Genomic DNA, 21,408 nt, shown 5'->3' with positions numbered 1-21,408 from the left:
AACGACTCAGTGATCTACTTGGAATGGACTTCCTGTCATTTCCACAGGCAGAGGTGTCATTTAATTGTGCCATCCAGCAGTAATTTTTTTAATGTGAAAACCGAAGAACAAATAGAGCTGCTACTTAATTCGTGGTGCAGTGGGGCGGGGAAGAAGATAAAATCGTAATCCCTCCCTTTATTATGTATATGAATTTATATGAATTCATCATATTACCTTTGCCTATTATAAAGGCAATGCAAGCTTCTAACCCAAAACACCAGAACTACAGAAATAAGCAAAACAGATAATATAAAAATAATCTATAATCCAAGAATCACCGATTACGTCTTCGTGACTATTCTCCCAAATACATTTCTTGCATATTGAGATTTTTGTTCCCAAATGGTATTATTACTATTTTGAAATCTACTGTAATGTATGTTTAAGGTCCCTTCTATCACCTCTTTATGTTGTTTCTAACTCACCCATACTGCAGACAGCGCTTCATATGAATGGCCGGCTGAACATCAGTTAGACGCTGCTCAAAACCAAAAACGGGAGGGACGAACACAAGCACAAAAGCAATCTGAAAAGTAGACCGGTGCGTAGGATACCACTGGCTTTGAAATTCTGTTACCATTCCCTTGCCGAGCCAATCTCAGAAAGCAACCTCGAAGAGGGCAAAAACGAGGCAAGAGCAAACCAGTCTCTCAGGGATGGAGCTGCTCCGGCGACGGACACGACGGGGCGGGCACTAAATCAACAGCACGGAGGAATGTTCAACGAGTTCACAGTTTTTCCCTTTGTTAAGTCATAATGCCATTCCCTAGGAAAAGAACAGGCTTTACCCAGCCAGATCCTTAGTACAAAAAAGTAATCTGCTCCCCTGCAGAAATCCTGTGGCGGCGATTCCAGATATCTGCATACACATTTAACTATCATGCTTCTGCATGTCTATCGGTATCTATGTTTGTATTCGTGTCTGTATTCACACCTGTCCGTATGTCTGTACCCACATCTGTACCTGTAGCTGTGTCTCCACACCCATCCATCCATCTATAGGTCGGTGGCTCTCGAACTTGAACATGCACCAGAATCCCCGGGACGGCTTGTTCAAATAAGACTCGCACACCCCCATCCTCAGAATTTCTGACTCGGCATGTCTCTGCCCCGGCACATGATCTGCATTTCTTTTATTTTCTTTTTTTTAATAAAATTTTTTATTATTATTATGTTCAGTTAGCCACTGTTACAGTACATCATGAGTGTCTGATGTAGTGTTCAGTGACTCCTCAGTTGTGTTTAACACCCAGTGCTCATCACAACACGTGCCTCCTTAATGCCCATCACGGTCTGCATTTCTAATCAGCTCCCAGGCACTGCAGCTGCCATGGGTGCGGAGACTATGCTTCGAGAAGCGTCGCCTACACTTACGCCTCCAACTTCACCTCTATCTCATTACCAATTTGTGTTTTAGGGAGCATATGGCCACCCTCACATACTTTAATTTCCATTATCACCACTTGTCGATATAAACCGTAGCGTCACATCCAAGAGAAAACAGATATTATGGTGCTTTCCAATTCTTTCCACTTCACTGAGTAACAAAAATTGTCAGATAGAAAAATGACTGCCAGGTATCGTGTTCCTCCCAGGAGAATGGTTCGATTGCGGTACACTTCTTGCTTTGACTTGGTTTTCACTGCCTTTGGCTTTTAACTTGATGTATTTACATTTTAACAATTCAGGTTTCTTTTCCAAACAGTGAGATGAAACGGGGACGACTCAAAGGCAGGTTCGTTTTGAAATTGGCCAAGCTTTTGTAAACAGGCGCTTGACAGAGCAATTTATAATTCTCTAAACAACGGCGAGAAAATATCACACAGAAAAGCAGATGTTATTCTCCTAACTTCTTTTTTTCAGGTCTACAAGTCACTGTCTAAGTCCCAAACCAACCACATCACTTCCAGTCAATTTTGGCTTTGCTGGATGTCAACCCGGTTAGTTAGCCATATGCGAGGTGTGGTTCGAAGAACAAAGAGGAACAAAGCCTGCTTCCTTGTGTTGGTTTCACAGCCCTGGATCTAAGGGTTGTATTGGCTCATGTTTGCACCGTGTAATGGGAACACAGTTCCCCGGATGCCAACCTTAACCTAAATAAAAGCTAGGCCTGCATCTCCTCAGGGTCAAGTTAAAAGAATATGGGCTGTGCTGTCTCAGACCTCCGTGGGTACTAATTAGTGGGAGACAAGACATGTACACAAGGACATGTAATTGGTAATTCTAGTGGGTAAACAGTTGCAAGACTGAGGGGAAAAAAGCCAGTCACTCTGTGCTGGTGCAGTCAGGAAAAACTTCATATTCCATTTGTTCAAATCCTTAAGAAACAAAGGTTACTTCTCCAGGAAATGAAATGCTGACACGGAAAAGGGAGGTACGTGTTTACAGACGAGGTCAAAGCAAAGACTGTCTGGGGCGAGGAGGTGATGTGCAATGACAGGGAGTGAGCCCAAGGATGATGGATTTCACTACTGAAATGGTTCTTAATGACGGCCACCTGCGATCTGCCGCAGGTGTCTCTGACTTCAGGCCAGCACGAGAGATGGGAGAAGAGGAACAAAACTTGTGCCCTAAAAGAGAAAAGGAAGATGTGTGCTTTGGCCAGTTCAGAGAAAGTATCTTTTTCTCCCTGAGTATACTGCTAGACGGACGGACGGACAGACGGATGGATGGGTGGATGTGTGTGCACACACGCTCAGATTTTGTGATTTAAAAAATCTTCATTTTAGCATCTACAGCTGTAGATACGTTTAAGTGGTGTTTCTTTTTTCTTTCTTTCTTCTTTTGGTGCTAAAGATACGTCCAGTATAAAAGGTAATTTGTCACAGATTGTGCTGTGGAGAGAACTGATTGGAATCACTGCAGTAGAAGAGAGAGGCTGTTCCTAAGAGTATCTAGATGCAAAAACTGGCCTGTAGTTTCAATTTTTTCTAAATCATGTTTGATTAGGCACAAATTGAGTTGCAAAATGGCATTTTGAAGTAAAACTCAGTATAAAAGAGAGGAAAATCCAACACTTTCCAAAATTAATATTTTTTCTAAAGAAATGTAATATTTTATATATAAAATAGCAAAATAAATGCTCCTCACAAATAACCGTAATAAACTAAATGAATGAAAAAAGAATGCATTTTAAAAATCTGTTGGTTTTCAAGTCTTAGCTCCCTCTTAGCTCCCTTCCTCTCTCTCCCTCACTCTCTCCATCCGTCCTTCTCTCTCTCTCTCTCTCTCACACACACACACACACACACACACACACTCATTTTCAAATTAAATTTAATCCTGTTAAAAACAGACTTGTGCCCAGACAAAACACAAAGCAGAGACTCAAAACAAGCTTGCATCAGAAATTCAAAAACATTTGTCCCAGCAATAGAGTAAAACTTTCAGCCCCCATTGTTACTATAAATTGACCATAAATATCAAAGTTGCCCATATCTTACTGAGAAATCATTAGGAAGGGACTGCAGTTAAAATGACAGCTCTGGAAAATGAGATAAGAGATCAGAGATTATCTCGTCTTTGTATTGTGATGGGACCTACATGAGTAAGACAGTTGGCACACCCACGGAGACACGGATGCCAACTTTAGAGTCACAAAATGTCTCAGGTCTGAGAAACATCTCAAGAGTTTATTGGAGAATAAAGAAAAATATTTTCATGAATCATCTGTAGTAGAGAGTTTCTCAACCTTGGTATTCTTGACATTTGGGGCCAGATCATTCTTGGCTGTAGAAGACTGTCCTGAGCACTGAAGGGTGTTTAGCACCATGGCTGGTCTTCACGCACTAGATACAAGTAGCAAACCATCCCCTCCCAACTGGGACAACAAAAATGTCTCTAGACATTGGCCAAAGTGTCCTGGGGGGCAAAACTCTCCCCACCACCCTGCGAAAAGCACTGGGAGCACATGTTTACATAAACTTAGCTGATCAACTGACATAAATATTATAAAACTCTCCAAAAACCTACATTCATGCAGAAGTCATTCTGCAAATTTTGCCAAAGTGTCGTATACAAATTTTCATATTTAATCACAACAGACTGACAAATATGGAGTGACTGTTTCTTAGGTATAAACATGTAAAGAAATACACTAAAATACTTCTGATGATTTTATGAAAATACCCAAGGATTCTCATCCAGAATTTGTGATTTTGGGCTTAAGTCAAAACGTTATCACTGTTTTACATAATGCTCTCTTCAGAATGGAAGCACAGACTGTGTTAGCACTGGAAACTGTGTAAGAAGAACCGTGTTGCTTATTGTTATACTTTAGATGAAGGAAAACAGTCTGTTTCCCCTGTTTAAAGAGAATCTCAGAGTAATATTCCCAAGCACGGTACACCCTGAAATTCTAAAGATTTTGTTATTGTTATCAGATCTATCTTAGATAAATATTGACAGTAATCAGTGGTGGTGGGGGGGAAACTCCCCAGTGAAATTATTACAGAAATCCTCAATCACAATAACCATTTAAGGGAGATTTTTGTCCTTAAAATTTGTCTTAGTAGAACTTGCTAGTAAAACGAACAAAGAGAAAGTATATTAAGCCACAGGTTGTTGACTCTTAGTTTTTTAACCTGAGAAATTAATATTCCAAATAAAGAAAATATGCACATTTTCTTGGCTAAGTATATTTTAAAATATGTGATTACATTTTTTAGTGATAATAAATCTGGAGATCAAAATGCTTATCAATAACTACTAAAATTATAATACTTCAGTGACAATGCAGAGGAATTACTCAAATTTGACAAGCAATATTGGATTTTTTTTTTTTTTAAGTAGCCTCCACACTTGCACTTGAACTCATGATGCTGAGCTCAAGATCAGAGCTGAGATCCAGGGTCGGATATCCAGCCGACTGATCCACTCAGGTGTTCCTACTGGAAATTTTTAAGAATAGTTTTTTATTGAGGTATAATTGCCATATAACACTGTATTAGTTTCAAGTGTACGATGTAATGTAATGATCTGATATTTGTATATAACGCAAATGATCACCACAATAAGTCTAGTTAATATCCATCACCATACGAAGCTCCTCCCCCACCCCGACAACCACCATTCTGTTCTCTGTATCTATGTATTTTGCTTTTTGAGCAAGTGGTGACAACATGCCTACTTCAATAATAAAGGGAAAAATATGAAAGCTATAATTTTTTTCTAAATTGTTCATTTCTTCCTCATTTCCTTTTATAATTTTCTCACGAAGATGATTCATTTATCACTAAATATAATCACATTATCATCTCACCAAAAGACATTTCATATAATTAAATGCACAAGTCAGAAAAATATGTTAGTCTGTACATATAAATTATTCCTTTGGAAAATACTGTCACTACGTTACTCACATTCCCACACAGATAAACATCTCAAATCTAAATTCTGACTTCTGTAATTATTTGACACTGATTGTTGAAATTATAATGGTCTAAAAGATACCTCATTTGAAGGAGAAAAGCATCCTAGATCAAACATCCTAGATCCTTGTGGTGATGAGCACTGGGTGTTTTACGCAACAAATGAATCATTGAACACAATATCAAAAACTAATGAGGTACTATATGCCGGTTAACTGAACATAACTAAAAAAAGAAAAAAAATTAAACTAAGCAGATAAAAAGAAAAAGCTATATTTCTCTTGCTAGATTAGTGGTTCTCAGCTGGGGTGCCTTGCACCTCACAGGACAGATGGAAATATCTGGTGACATTTATGGATGTCACCACGCGGGGGAGGGCACCACTGGGTAGGGACCAGGGATGATGTTGAACAGCCTACAATGCACTGCACAGCACTTCACAAGTGGGGAGCCTGTGTAATGTACACAGCTGTTGAATCACTATGCTGTACACCTGAACTGAATCTAACATTGTATATCAACTACATTTCAGTTAAAAAAAAAAAAAAAGATTGGTCCCAAATGCCAATCAGTAAGGGCTGAGGAATATGATTGCTTACAGCTGCAAATGCCTCGTTGCGAACAAAGCACTTGTCCAACTTCGACTACAATTTCTCTTTAGTGGGTCAGTGTATCATTTCCAAATAAAACCATTTTTTAATTCAATAAAGAATGCCAAGGAAGACCCTTTGATTAAGTCACAGGATAGACCTGACACAAATAATTCGTTGATTACACAATTAATACACAATAATTTAAAAAAAGGGAAAACATGTTCCCAAATACAAATTACTTTATAATTTTACATTAGGGACTAGCACTGTGTAAATTACTCATGTTTTACCCCACCCACAGGAAAGAAAAATAGAGAACTTCACACTAGGAAGGAAGAGAAATGTTTCCTATGTGTTTACTTTCCTGGAGTGCCCATGGTATTCTTTAGATAACACAGGTCATCAACATCTCAGGAAACAGGTCTCAAGTTTCTAAATGGGTAAGGAGTGAGAAACTGAGGCAAGCAAAGGGCATCTGGCATTCACTCCATCTAAGAGATCTTAGAAATCTTGAAATCTTGCTCACACACTCCATTCAAAGACTTGAAATGAAAAACAAAAGTTCCTCTTGAATTTTAAATAGTCCCGGACAAAATATATCACTATGTTGTATCACCATAGATTACATGACCATAATCCATTTCTTTTAAGGCCAAACTGAGTTCAGCCCTTTAAAGACTGGGAGAGGAGTGTCTGGGTGGCTCAGTCGGCTAAGCTTCTGACTATTGATTTTGGCTCAGGTCAGGATCTCAAGGTCCTGAGATGGAGCCCCGCATCAGGCTCCGAGGTCAGCATGGAGTCTGCTTGGGATTCTCTCCCTCTCCTTCTGTCCCTCCCTTGCTGGCTCTTTCTCTCTAAATAAATAAATCTTTTTTTTTTTTTTTTAAAGGTTGGGAGAGACTTAATGTTACTGGATGCTTTACATAGTACCAAACAGTTCTAAAATGGTAAACCCCTCTGGGAAGGGCACAGCAAGTGAGCACCATAATCCAGAAGGCCACTACTGGGGAGTATAGAGGCATTTGGAAACCGAAAGAAAAGCAAGAAGCATCCCTCAGCCAAAATATGGATACCGTAAGTTCATTTAGTGACTACCTACCAATCCCTCTCAGTGCCCGGAAAGTGGGTGCTGGGATATAAAGATCCAAATAGTTGAATCTGAGCCTGACAATACAAGGGTACCTAAGAGTGTGGAGTCAAACAGAGCCTGCTTTTGAGTGTGATCTTATGCTTGAGAGGGAAATAGGCTATGTTTCTCAAAATAAAAAAGACTGGATCTTCATTTGCGACGGGCTCTGCAACTGCAGAAGTCCCCTCAAATCTTTGCTTAACCTGCTCCTTTAGAAAAGCCCTTTAGAGGGGTGGCCAAATGCAGCAACACAGCCCCTGCTGATTTAGTGTGGCCTGCTTCTCTGGACATGCATCAAGGTGGCACCCATTCAGACAGCATTCAGTAACAGTTTATATGGAATTTCTTACACTAGAAGAAAATCATTTTTGTTTTGTAAATGCTGTTGTTTTGGTATTAGCTTAGTGATAATGTTCTCATTTTACTGAAGGAAGAACAAAAAAGTGTCCAAAATCGTTTCCATACCTTGTACCTTTATCCCCAAACATTGGAGCCTTAGTCCATGTGGCAGGATTAGCTATTTTATAGGAACACATCCCAGCTACTTAATGGGGCAGCTTAAGGCTGGATGGGTTGACTGGATGGGGTGGGAAGCAGTATGAAGTATTTTTAGTACAACTTGTGTCCAAATCTAGAGTTATTTTGGTGCCCTGGAGTCGCCAAAAGTCACCTGAGGCTTCGGTGTACAAAATTCTAATTTTCATTTAATTTTCAACACATTTAATCCAAAGAATATTAACCCATAGCCAGGTTGTTCCTCAGACCAAAGGACGGAATGTTCTCACCAAATTCTCCCAAGGCTGCAAAATGGCCAATTCTGTGAAAGGCAACCACCTCGATAATCCCAAAAGCATTATGGTGACTCATTAAAACAGGCAAGGGCTGGGGCGCCTGGGTGGCTCAGGTGGTTAAGCCGCTGCCTTCGGCTCAGGTCATGATCTCAGGGTCCTGGGATCGAGTACCACCTCGGGCTCTCTGCTCAGCAGGGGGCCTGCTTCCCTTCCTCTCTCTGTGATCTCTTCCCTTCCTCTCTCCTACTGTGATCTCTCTCTGTCAAATAAATAAATAAAATCTTAAAAAAAAAAAAAAAACAGGCAAGGGCTAGACGCAAGCTTTTCCTCTAAATAGACAAAGATGCTCTAGCATCTTTGTAATTCAACTGACCCCATCACACCTACACAAAAACAGGTTTCTCCTTCAATAATGGACTTCCTGAAGGCTGACAACACAGGGCAAGGCGGACACCGGGGTTAGGAGATCATTACAGGAAGTTCCTGGAGCTGATGTTGGGGGAATGAGTCATTCGTTTTCTCCCTGATGGTAAGGATTTTATGGGTGAGTGTTGGAGTAGTCCCTTTTCAATATTTCACAATTCTGGCTTGAGTATTCAATAATCTAACATTCTTATCATCAGCAGCTATTTGTTTAGATAGGAAGAATGACAAATTGTAAAATTGAAGCCATTTACCCCCTCACGTACTTCAACCTAAGTACTGACATAGACAGGTGTTTAATGAATTGATGAGTTTCATAATTAAAGAGCCCAAGCAGCTAACCCTTATTTCTGTTATCTATCCCAGCTCCTTTCATGACAAGGTGTTTGTGAGTTGCGTCTGTGTTAAAGTACATTCCCATGCAGACTCTGGCCATCAGTTTATAACCACACAACTACCCCAATGACAACAACAAAAGCTAACAATTTCTTAGCACTTCCTGTGGGCCGGCCACTGCTCTAAGCACTGTGGTTCTAGGCCCCCCTGGGAACTCCATCATGCTGCTTCAGAATCCTGGGGGAATGCAGCGAACTTCTCAAGGGTTAATGAGATACACGAGGGTGTTAGAATTCTAGAAAGCATGGCAACTACCCTCTTGGCATCTCTACATAGAACTGTCTTACGTTGAAAAACAAACGTGGTCCTGTAGGCATTTCACAAATATTAATTGAGGGCCTCCTGTGTGCGGAGGAGGACAACACCACCACTGTCCCCAGTTTATAGGCAGACGGGTACACAACCTTGCCCACAGACTCAGAGCTAGGAAGTGGCAGAGACAACGTGAAGAGAATAGATTTGGTTAATCACGTGGGACACTTGGCAAATGGTGTCACCATTCATCTCGGCAGTCAGGGTAGAAACTTCAGGATCTCTCCCCTACTTGCCTCCCCGAGACTGGCCAATTCTCTTGACATTCTTCTTAGACCGCTCTCTCTTTCCCCTCCATTCCCATGATCTTGGCCCAGGTCCACAGAGGCTTTCTTGTTTTGTTTTGTTTTTTATTGAGGTGAAATTCACCTAACATAAAATCAGTCATTTGTAAGTGTATTGTTCACTGGCATTCAAGACACGCACTGTATTGCGCAAGCATCCGCTCTGTCTAGCTCCAAAACACTTTTACTATCCCTAAAGGAAAGCCAGGGGCCACTAAGTAGTGCCCAATCTCTCTCCTTCAACCCCTGAAAATCACTCATGTATCTTTTTGTCTCTATGGATTTGCCTGTTCTCAATGGTTCCTATAAATGGAACCATACATTACGTGACCTAATGTTTTGGGGATTCACCCCTTCTGTAGCATGAATCAGTGCTTCTTTCCTTTTTATGGCCAAACAATAATCCATGGCAAAGACAGACTGCATTTGTTTGCCCGTTTTGCCCATTCATCTGTTGATGGATACCTGGGTTGTTTTCACTTTCTGGCTACTGTGGATAGAGCTGCAATGAACACTCGCATATGAGTATTTTTTTTTGAATACCTGTTTTCAATTCTTTTGAAACACATGCCTAGAAGTAGAATTGCTTCTCTGGAGTGTGCACCTAGGAATTGGATTGTTGGGTTGTGTGGTGCTTCTATTTAAATGTTCGATGAACCCCTCATACGCTTCTGCTTGGACTCACGTGGCAAGATGGTCTCCCTGCCCAAAGCCTCTCCTTCTCTAATCCTTCCTGTTCACTGCCAGCGGAAGTCTACAGACGGCACTCCACTGCCTCGACACTTTCAACAGCTTCCCATACTGTAAAAGGACAACCAGAGACTCCTCAGGGCTTTGGACAGCCCACATGGGCTGGCCCAACCATGCTGGCTTCAACCTACCCCTCGGTGTAGTCCCCATTTTTCTGAGACTTCCCTATTCTCCCTTCCCCTCCCCTCTACCACTACAGAGTCTCCAGTCCGAGGGCTTTCACTACCTTTCAGGAACACGTCCCTAGTAGACCAGCTGGCTGAAGTAGCCTCCCAAGTATCAACACGCTGCCTCTTCTGGAGATCCGCTCAAATGCTCTCTCTTCCGGGCCAGCTTCCATGATGTTCCCTTCCTTCCCCAGCTGGAGATGATCTTTGCTTTATCTACTCCCAGCTAGACATTTTATCCGGGCCATTGTCAGAACATTTGCCCCCGAAGGCCTTTCATCCAAAAAAAAACTTGTGTAACAAGTCTCATCTCCCACACAGCATGTAAATTCTATCAGAACCAAAATCATACTTTTATCTACGTTGCCCATCATAATGCTTTGACCACGGCTGGCATTTGAAAAACACTTGAGGAAGAACCAAATGAAGGAGTGAAGGGATGAAGTAGATGAGGGAATGGACAGACATGGCTTATCAGGTAGAAGCATCCTCCCTGCCTTCTCAATCAGCTTCATCAATTAGGCCCACCTAGGACTCTAGCCGAACACGTACTAATGGCTTGATCATAGAGATTGATGTCAAGAGGTGAATCCCCAAAGGAAATCATACTGGACTGGCTGTGTGACTGTGGGCAACTTTCTTAGCCTTTCTGTGCCTTGCCTTCCTCATTTGCAAATTGCAATTAATCAAATGCAAATTGCAAATAAACTAGCTTTGCTTTGACTATTAAAATGAACTACTACTTATGAAGCTCTTAGAATGGTTCCTGGCACATGGTCTGCATTTTAGAAGAGTTTATTAAATAAAATTAAGTAAAAGAATAAGCCAACTGCTTATGCTCTAAAGGACAAAACTGTGATGGAGACAGGCAGGCAGAGTGAATACAAGGTTCTTTGAGCTGCAAAGGGAAGTTATTTAATCAGGCGCACTAACCAAACCATCCATGTGAATTCAAATGCTACGTATCTGTAATTGATTTACCATGTGTTTTTCTTCTGCTTTATTGGTTTGAAGGTCTGAGGCCATCCCAGAGAAGCACTTTTGGTCTAATCCTGATATGTCACCTCACCCAAGGTTGTCATGGGTAACTGATAACTCTGTTGATTAGACTTCCCTGGGCAAATGGAACTGATCATAGAGAAATAAGAGCCATATCTGGCTATGGCTTACTTTAAGAGTAACTGTGAAGCTACGTACAACAACAAACAAAACTGAGCATATTGATCAATCAATGAGAACAAAGCGCCCAAGTATATTTCCCAATGATATGTCTACTTCCCATTCTAGTCTATTCATTTTAGTCCCTAAAGGTTTAGCGAACGTGTTCTCCTAAGAACCATTGCTTAAACTTGGTGACCCTTTCCACTACCACTATTTTCATTAACAAGCTCCTCTTAGATCTGTCCCCTAGAAACATGCCTTGTCTGAATAAATTCCAATTATTCAGTTGTTTCCCGTACTTCCCATTACAGAGCCTCCCCATGACATCTGGTCTATTCCTATATTTGAGTGCTGATGAATTGTAGAGATCTACACATACATTCACCTTCATTTGCAAATTTTAATGATGCAAATGCAAAGCCAACTAAAACGTTCTACAGGGTGCATGCATTCCCTTGTCCACAGTGGAGAAACCCCATCCACTGGTATACGTGTGGTTTGGCCTGCTGGTGATATCAGAGGGTCCTCCATCTGCTATCTAGTGGACTGAATGCATAACGGAGCCTCTCTTCCAACAGTAAGACCCAGAGTCCGACCCAATTTAAACAATTTTGAGAAAATGCATTTTTTTAAACTTTTTATTTTGAGATAATTGTAGATTCCTATTCAGCTGTAAGAAATAATACAGAGCACTCTCCTGTACCCATCACCCAGCTGCCCCCGGGGAGACCTCCTTGTGTAACTGTAGTACAATGTCACAGCCAGGAAACTGACATTGATACCACCCAACCACTCTGCTGGGGTTTCACCAATCTTGCAAGCACTCATTTGTGTGTGTGAATGTGTGTGTATCTAATTCTATGCAATTCTATCACCTGGGTAGATTTATGGGACTATCACAACAGTCAACACAGAACATTCCATCGTCACAAGGATCCCTCATGCTACCCCTTTATAACAACTCTCACCTCCCTCTCAACCTGACACCTTCTTAAATCTGGCAACCACTAAACTGTTTTCCATTTCTATAATTTTGTCATTTCAAGAATGTTATATAAATGGAATCATATGGCATGTAGCCTTTTTTGACCAGCTTTATTCACTCAGCATAATGTCTTTGAGATCCATCCAAGTTGCTGAGTGCATCAATAGTTCATTTCTTTTTATGATCGAACTGTGTTCTGTGGTATGACCACACCATGGTTTGTTTTGCCAGAAAAGCATTTTTGATTCAATGCAATTTTCTTATCTGCACCCATGCTATATAATGTAATATGACTTTGTGGGGAATTACATAAACCACCTTGTTTTTTTATTACAATACCCCCACAGTGAAGTGAAAATGCAGTCAATTTTCTGCATATTTTAAATTAAAGCTTGCACAGGTGTTTCAGTCAGCTAAATATTTTAGCTGGGACTATTTTAGCTCTGAATTATCCAAATGATTATCTCAAAAAATATTTCATTTAATTTAGTTTGCATAGAATGCCTCTGTCTGAAGTAAGTGGTGGTAATTTCAAGTAACTAATGACTGTAATTACTGGGATTTAGTCTTCTGGCCATTCTCTCCTTTGGAATTTACAGGGAGCTTATGAAAGTTCAATCACCGTATTTTTGGCAAAGGACCCTAATGCTTTGTCTGCATTTTACTGCTTCCTTTGCACCTGGGAGCAGCTATTTTAGGACTGTCTAGACAATCACTCCAGCTTTAAAGGTCTTTTCCTTTCTCTTCAAATAATCTGAGCATGGAAGGTAATAAATAGATGATGTTGGCATTCTCTCATCCAAGATGTTACTCAAACAGAGTTGGGAACAAAATTGCCATGGCTCTGGCTCACAGAATTGAGAGGTCTTAATATGTGGTTCCAGGCTTCTACTCACTGATCCAACTTTAAACCAACAAGGTCTCCCTCCATCCATACCACTTCACTTACGATATCAGAATCATACTTTTTGGTTGAACTTCATGAAACAGTTAACAGTTGACAATTTTGGACCTATAAAGATGGCAGTTTCAAGTGGCCCAAACCAAGAGATTTGGGAAGGAATCTGGGGGGTGGTCTGGCTCCATTTCCCTTCTCTAGTTCCCAGGCAACACTCACACAGACCAGAGATGGCCCAGAAAGCAGAGCTTCTACAGATCACTCTTGCCACTGCAGGGGAATAATGGAACCAAGTACTGGGTCCAATGTCCCTGGGCTTTCTCCACATGCCTGTTCTAGGCTGTTCCTCTGAGCCCATAAGTAAGATCTCAGGGAGACATGCACAGAGTAAGTCTACTTTCCTTAAGTCTTCTCTTTCAATAGGTGATACACACCTTTCAAGCTTTCCGTGAGACTCCTAGAGCCCATCATCTTTAGGTTCCTTAATGAGTCCTGAGAATGCTTCCTGATCTCTGGCCCTCTGGGTAATCTTCCTACTGGTACTTTCTACTGATAATCACAGTATTTCTACTGGAGGGAAAAAATACACCAGGATGCAATATATTTGTCTATATATAGAGAGAGAGACACCTAATAATAATTGGTGAGTTTCATTTGCTTTCTTGTGTTTTATTATTAGTGTGTTTATTTTTCAATAAAATAAACCTCACTACTGCCATAAGACTCTTTCCTACAGGACAATGATGAAGCCCCAAGCTGCAGGCAAATTTTTTGAGACCCATCAGCACGTTTTTATTTTCTAATTGTCCATGTCTTCTCACTTTACAATTTTTCACTTCCCAGGTGCTCTTTAATACAATTCAGTCTGTTTTCTGCTTCCACTATTCAGATAAAACTGGTCTGGTGAAGATCACCCATGATACCGTGTTGTAAATTTCAGGGCAGGGGTGAGGGGAGAAATTGTTCTGCCTTCGTTCCACCTGATTCCACAGCAGCATTAGGCTGAGCTGGCCACTCACCCAGTCATCTTGCACCTGTTTCCTCTCCTATATTTTGCTAAATACATCACTTTCCTCACTTCTGCCTTTACTAGCCCCTTGGTTTTGTTTCTTTGCTGCTGCTCTTCCTTTTTTCAAGCTTTAAATGATGGCGTACCTCATTGCTCTGTCCTAGGCTGGTATCTCTTCAGTCCAACCTTCTCAAGAGGTGCTCAGTGTCTATGGATCTCTTGAATCAGTCTCACCAGAAATAAGCTCCATCAGGGAAGGAAACCTTTCACATCAAGTGCTGAATTCCCAGAATCTGAAAGAGTCCCAGGCATTCCTTGGTGCTCAAGAAATATTGGTTGAAGAAATGAATTTCCTGAGGTGCTTGTGAAAATCTAAGATACATCCCTGGACTTCTAAATTGGAATCACAGTCAATCTGACATCTGAGAACCAAAATCTCTGGTCTTCTGCCACGTGACCTTTCATCCATGCTCTTTCTTTGACCCAATACCCTCCCCTCTTCCTCATCCTCCATGCTGGGAGATGTCTTTCCCGAACCCCAATACCACCCAAAGTAAGTCAGATCTCTCTATTGGGCCCCCTCACAGAATCCTCTCCTTTGAGGAATTTACTATCACTTTAATTTTATACACATGTGTGCAACTATTTAACAAAGTCCTCTCTCCAGCCAGCCTGGCTCAGATCATGTAGGCTTCTCTTTATCATCGTATTCCCATTTCTTCATCTAAGCCTTATTCATAGTAAGCCCTCAAGAAATATCAGTGACTAAATTAATATGTATGATATGGATTAATATTATGTTAATATCAATACATCAAAAGTGTATTAATAATACATACACTAAATATATTTCTATGTTATATTAATATAATAAATAATTATTAAATGATGGCATAAATTTCTCTCTCCAGCTCCAAGCTCTCCTCTGAATTCTAAAGGTATATATCCATTTAGAGGGCCCAAGTCTCCACGTGGATATCTAGTGGGTTTCTCTTCTTAAAACTGTCCAGAGACCAAACTTAACTCCCCTCACCCCACAATCTTGTTTCTCTCTCAGTATCTCCTTCATGTGGGTAGATAGCATGACCAACCTGGCTGCCCAAGCAAGAACTTGGGAGTTGCATTTGGTTCCTTCTTTTCCTTCATCAGTCTCCTATCCCATACCCAATTAAACACCTAGCCTTTTTTTCATCTACCTCTAAAATACATTGCAAATCCATCCCTTCTCCATCTCCACAGCTGCTACACAAGCCCAATCGCCCCTCAACAGTCAAGTGGATGGTTGTCGTGGCCCAATGACCACCATGCATCCATTCTCACTCTCTAATAATAATCCATGTTCTACACAGAACTCAAAACATCAATCAAATCATCCCTAAAAAAAGATACATCCCAATTCAATGGCTTCTGTCTGCAATGGAATAAAGTACATACCCTTTAGCTAGGCCCTGCCTATCTGTCCACAGTCCCTCATCTTCACTTCTCTTACCAGACCCTGCTTTACACATGCTGTTCCTTCTGCCTGGAATGACTGCTCCGTGTGCCTTCACCCCCTGCCCATTTCGCAAAGCTGGCTCCTTCTCTTTTTGGCCCTCAGATTAAATGTCACCTTCTCAGAGCACTATTCTCTAGCACTCTATCTAAAATTAGAGTCCATCTTCTGATATCTGTTACCACAGAAATCTATTTTCTATACCGCATCTACCACAACTTGGAATTACTGTTGTACCATTGTTCATTGTCTTGTTTTTGCATTGAAAAGCTCCATGTCAGTCTTGTTGGCTATTTAATCCCCACACCTCAAAGCCCAGAGCATAGTTCTCAAAATAAATGGTTGTTGCATGAATGAACAAAGAAGAGAAGAACAGACAAAATAGAATGACTTCAACAGATTTGTGGTTGCTAGACCTGGGGGTACGGGAAGGGGTTGACAATAAAGACGCAGCGTGAAGGAATTTGCGAGGGGCTGGGGGAGTGTGACAGAATTCTTCTACATCCTGATTGTGGTGGTAGTTACGCAACATCATGCATTTATCGAAACTCATAGTACTGCCCCCCCGACAAGATGCATTTTACTGTATATAAATTAAAAAACAAATGAATAAAATTGTGGTGTTTCCAAAACCCAAGTCAACTCAGAGCAAGTCAAAGAATCCAAGCTTCATAGGCTTGGGGCTCTTTTGGGAAGGGGGGGGTCAATTAACTCCCCATGTTCATGGTCAAGTACTGACTCAAACCATACTTCCTCATTTCTCATTTATCAGTTTAAAGAAAGGAAACCGGAAACAAACTCAAGATGTGGAGATAAACAATACAAGAAAAGACAGTGGTTAAAATAATATTTAAAATAATCATGTGATAAAATGTCAGCATTTGGGACACTTGGCTCTGTTTTTATTGGCTCACCCCACGGGTGCAGTGGCTGTGGGCTGATTTCACAATGGTGCCTCCCACATACACACCCACGGCTGACCTCTGCTTTGTGCAGCAGATAATGACTAAACTTCACATATTACCCTGGCAAAATCTACCCCTTCCCTGGAGGGCTGTTACACACAAAGTATTATAGTCTCACAGCTGAACAATGTTTCTTTCTCAAAATATTATCATGATCAACTTTCATTAGAACAAAGTTGTATGGGCTGAAAAATTGCTCTCTTTTGCCAAATTATTACTCATCATGGTATAGTCACCCAACATATGCCACTGAGAAACTCCATTCTATCGGGAGAAAGCAGGATTCACAGATATTAATAGATTCTTTAGACATGAGTTGCATTCTGTAAAGTAAGCCCATGGCATATGAATTTCATCTTGTGACCTTTCCCCCCAGCCCCCACTATTGACTTTTATCCATTAGAACATGTTGATGGATATACCATTTCTAAATGAAATATTTGGATATCTGACTCTGATTTGGGGAAAGGGAAATAGTGAGCTAATTTCCTCTTTTATCGAGCTGAATCACTGAGCTCGCTCTGTTGCTATGCACGCATGAGTCGATGTCATAGCAACCTCCCAATCTGCTCTTAAACACACAACAGCAGAATGATGCTAATAGCTATGGTTTTTTTTCAATCCTTAGATTTTATATGTTCTCTTAGCACTTTTAATTTGATAACATATTTTATTGTACAGGGTAATTTAGTTCTCCTTTGGGAGTCTTATCACTGCTGACCGCTGTAGATATCATCAAGACCAGCATTAGAGAAGTGTTTACTTCTTGGAAAATTCACCCACGGCTGCCCTTTATTCATCTTAATCCTTTGCTCCCCATTAAAAATTTGCACTTTGGACAGTATAGGCTGGATCCACTTTAGGATTTTCTTTATGAGCATCCTAAGTTTAAATGGGACTGAAATATATTCTTTGAAATTCATGAAATGGAGGACTACACAGACTTCTCATATACCTATTTAAGTAAATTCAATGAACATGTAATTATCACTTGGTATGTACTAGGAAGTGTGCCAGGCTCTAGAAGGAAGTAACAAAATCTTCACTATCAAGGGATTCGGAAAACAACCAAGAGGCAGAGATAAGGGGATATTCTTCTCTGAGCTCTTGCTGTAGAAAATAAGGTACGGGTACTCTTGAATTCTGCCACTTTGGGGTTTCAATTTTTCACCTACAAAATATGCTGTAACAGCTCACTTCAGGCTAGCATAGGACAATCACGGAACACACCATCTCAATCACTGTCCGTAAAGTGTCACTGGCCGATGGATTGAAAGAATAACTGGCTTGTTCCTGAAAACACCCAAAATAGGTTTCCAATTCCCTACTTCAAAATTATTCGGCTGCCTGGGCTGATGTTCTAATTAGTGCAGGAATTGTGTGTGTCATCTTATACATAGGGGATACATTTTGCTGAAACTTTAGGTATCTAACCACCCTTCCACAATCATATGTTGACAAACCCAGAGTGAGGAAACAATCTGGCTCCAGTCACTTCTCAGCCGAGCACCTACTTCTGATTTGAAGAACGTGGATCAGGTACCGGAGGACACTTCGACTCTCTCACGGACCAGATGCCTTTTTAAATGTCTCAGCAAACTGGCATCTTTTCATTTCTGATCAGGTGGAGAGAGCGCGCATTCTTCACACTACACACGTTCTTTCCATAAAGCCCACCGTAGCTAGCCCCTGCTGCTCTCAGAGGAGGGAGCAAAAGCCTCCATTCCATAGGTCTGTCTGGATCATAATGCTAGAGGTAGAAGGCCCTTGTCGTTCCTAATGAATCATATTTCTAAGTTATTTGTACATTATGAAGAAGTAAGTTTGGCATTTTTAGAAGTACTAACTTGTGACTTCAATAGAGACCCCCAAGGTTAATATTCCTTTGAAAAGCTACTGTGGAAACATATTTCCCATCAGTTAAGCCACAAGGAGTTGGTCCCCGGGGCCAGCCTCAGAAGAGAACTTCTTAGAAATGCAAGAGCTTGCCCTGCACCCCAGACCTACAGAATCGGACACTCTGGGTGGGGTCTGGCAATCTGTGTTTCCACACACCCTCCAGCGAGCTTCAGTGCATGCTCAGGTGTGAGAACCACAACTTTACACAATACATGTTACTCATTTAGGATCAGACATATATACACTGAAGCTGAGAAATAGCTCCTTTCTTCTTTTTGATGCTATGAGCTCTTGGGGTTTTTGTTTGTTTGTTTGTTTGTTCTTGCCTATTCGCTTGTTTTGTGCTCTTTTGGTATTCTGACAAAAGTGGGGTTTCTGCCTATCCTAGTGTGGTTATGACGCAAGTTCACCTAGTTCCTGATGAACTAAAAAGTCATTGTAGACATTTCAGCTTCAAAGAATTACCTATTTATTTATTTTTAAAGATTTTATATATTTATTTGACAGAGACACAGCGAGAGATGGAACACAAGCAGGGGGAGCAGGAGAGGGAGAACAGGCTTCCCGCAGAGCAGAGAGCCTGACATGGGGCTTGATCCCCAGACCCAGGGATCATGACCTGAGCCGAAGGCAGACGCTTTATGACTGAGCCACCCAGGCGCCCCAGAGTTACCTATTTAAAATATAAGCTATTAGCAGCAATAATAGGAGGATGACTAATTTGAATCACCTAGCAGCTTGGGTCTGAAGAAACATCAATGGCTTAGAGTCAGCCAGACTTTACTCCAGCATTGTACAGGTTAAGTGGGGCTTTCTCAACCTCAGTGCTATTTGCACGTGGGGCCAGATAATTCTCTGTGGGAGGGAAGCTGCAGGACGTTTTAGCAGCCTCCCAGGTCTCCACCCACTAGGTGCTAGGGGCAAGAATAAGGTGTCCCATTTCTATTGGTCCACCAGGAATTCTCAACTTTGGCTGCACAGTGGAATCCATTAAAAATGCTGATGCCCACAGTCCATCCCAGGTGTTGCTCAGGTGCGGCCAACACCTCCAAACACTGTATTGACATCCCTGTTCCTTAATTTCCTTACCTGGGAGATGGGTGCAATGCTCTCTGTTCTAGCTATCACACAGAATGTCCCAAGGATTGAATGACAGATCACCTGTAAAAGCACATGTTCCACCAAACACAATGCTAAGGGCAGCAGGGAGAAATAATGGATTGGAAAAAGATGCCGTGCAAAAGCTGTATCCAGCCCTCTGTAATGAACTCGGACGATTTATATTTACTGTCTCTTGGATGCACACCTCATTTACAATAGGCGAGAGATGTGGGGAATTTGCAAAGTATTTCTTAGGAGTAAACCGGTAGTGTTATTTAGTCCTAGAAAAACGTATTAGATCAGATCAAACTGTCATAATGTTCACCAACAATAATGTGCACATCCAAAATCAAATCCCTAATCCTTCTACCCTCTTGGCTCTCAATAACTCATCTGAATAAGTAGGAGAGGATTCCAATTAATCTGAAGGTAAATAACCTCTTTAAAAACTGTTACAAAGTAGAAAAATAATATATATTAGAAGTCTGGTATAGGCTTCAACTGTGTCCATATGTATGATTTCTTTAGAAAAACAAAAAGATCATGGGGTAACTGGGTGACTCGGTCAGTTAAGCATCTGACTCTTGATTTTGGCTCAGGTCGTGATCTCAGGGTCATGAGATAGAGCCCTGAATCAGGCTCCATGCTCACTGCTGCTTGAGATCCTCTCTCCCTCTCCCTCAGCCCCTCCCCCTGCTCATGCTCTCTTTCTAATAAATAAATAAATAAATAAATCCTTAAAATAAATAATAAAAATGAAAGATCAAAGTATCTGAAAAAAACAATACCAAATATAAATGGTTATTAAATTTGAACGACAGATACATAAGTTTTTTATTTTTTTAAACTTTTCTATATTTTTGAAATATTTAATTAAAACTAAAAGAATATGTTAAGATCGGTTGGAACAAAGCCTCCAAGAATACTCTGAAGGAACAATAAAGAAGACATGTTTTAGTTGGTGTCAGGTGACCAAGGAGACCCCCAGAGGGATGGAAGGCCAGCTGGAGGCAAAGGGGCTCCACCTCAGACTGCCTGGCTCTGTTTCCACTACTGGCATATGCAGGTAGCAGACATCAGGCCTTTGACGTTCAAGATCAGTGTTGAACTTGCCCTGCATGGAAGGAGTTTATTTTTGTCACATGTTCTACCAGCTTTTACACTAAGCAACATATTATGAAATATCTGCTTCTCCCCTCCCCCGTACTCGTCTCTATTTCTAGAAAGCAATATGGTGGTAATTGTGACATTTTACAAAAAAGGGAGTAAGAGGACAGTCCTTTAGGTGCATCTTTTAAAAGAACTAATTTGGGGGGCACCTGGGTGGCTCAGTTGGTTAAGCGCCTGACTCTTTGATCTCAGCTCAGGTCTTGATCTCAGGGTCATGAATTCAAGCCCTGCACTGGGCTCCACGCCGGGTGTGGAGCACACTTTAAAAATTAATTAATTAATTAAAAGAACCAATTTGCTGGAAGCACTGCACTCGAGTGTAGGCTGTGATCAGATAAGTAAGCAGAACAGTGTTTCTCCTGGAGTAGGAGTTGGCAAACTACAACCTGCAGGCCAAATCCAGTCTGCTGTCTGTTTCTGTAAATACAGTAGTAATTTTACATGGCCTGCTCTGTTCCTTTACATATTATCT

The 21,408-nt window shown here is 41.1% G+C and overlaps 1 protein-coding gene across 5 annotated transcripts in view; it reads right to left on the bottom strand.

Annotated features, from left to right (window-relative positions):
- Positions 1–21,408, bottom strand: part of ARHGAP6 (Rho GTPase activating protein 6) — a 490,820-nt gene that overhangs the window by 149,080 nt on the left and 320,332 nt on the right. The window contains exon 1 of one of the 5 annotated variants that reach the window (XM_059386133.1): positions 14,456–14,530. The exons of the other annotated variants lie outside the window; for them this stretch is intronic. The gene's annotated coding sequence lies outside the window, so the exon portion shown is untranslated. Of the gene's footprint in view, positions 1–14,455; positions 14,531–21,408 lie in introns of those variants that run through there. 5 annotated transcript variants of the gene reach the window in all.

Source organism: Mustela nigripes, chromosome X (genome assembly GCF_022355385.1).
Source record: "Mustela nigripes isolate SB6536 chromosome X, MUSNIG.SB6536, whole genome shotgun sequence".
Taxonomy (NCBI): Eukaryota; Metazoa; Chordata; class Mammalia; order Carnivora; family Mustelidae; genus Mustela; species Mustela nigripes.
Note: the sequence above shows the minus strand (reverse complement) of the source record. Positions and strands in the feature narration are given on the sequence as shown.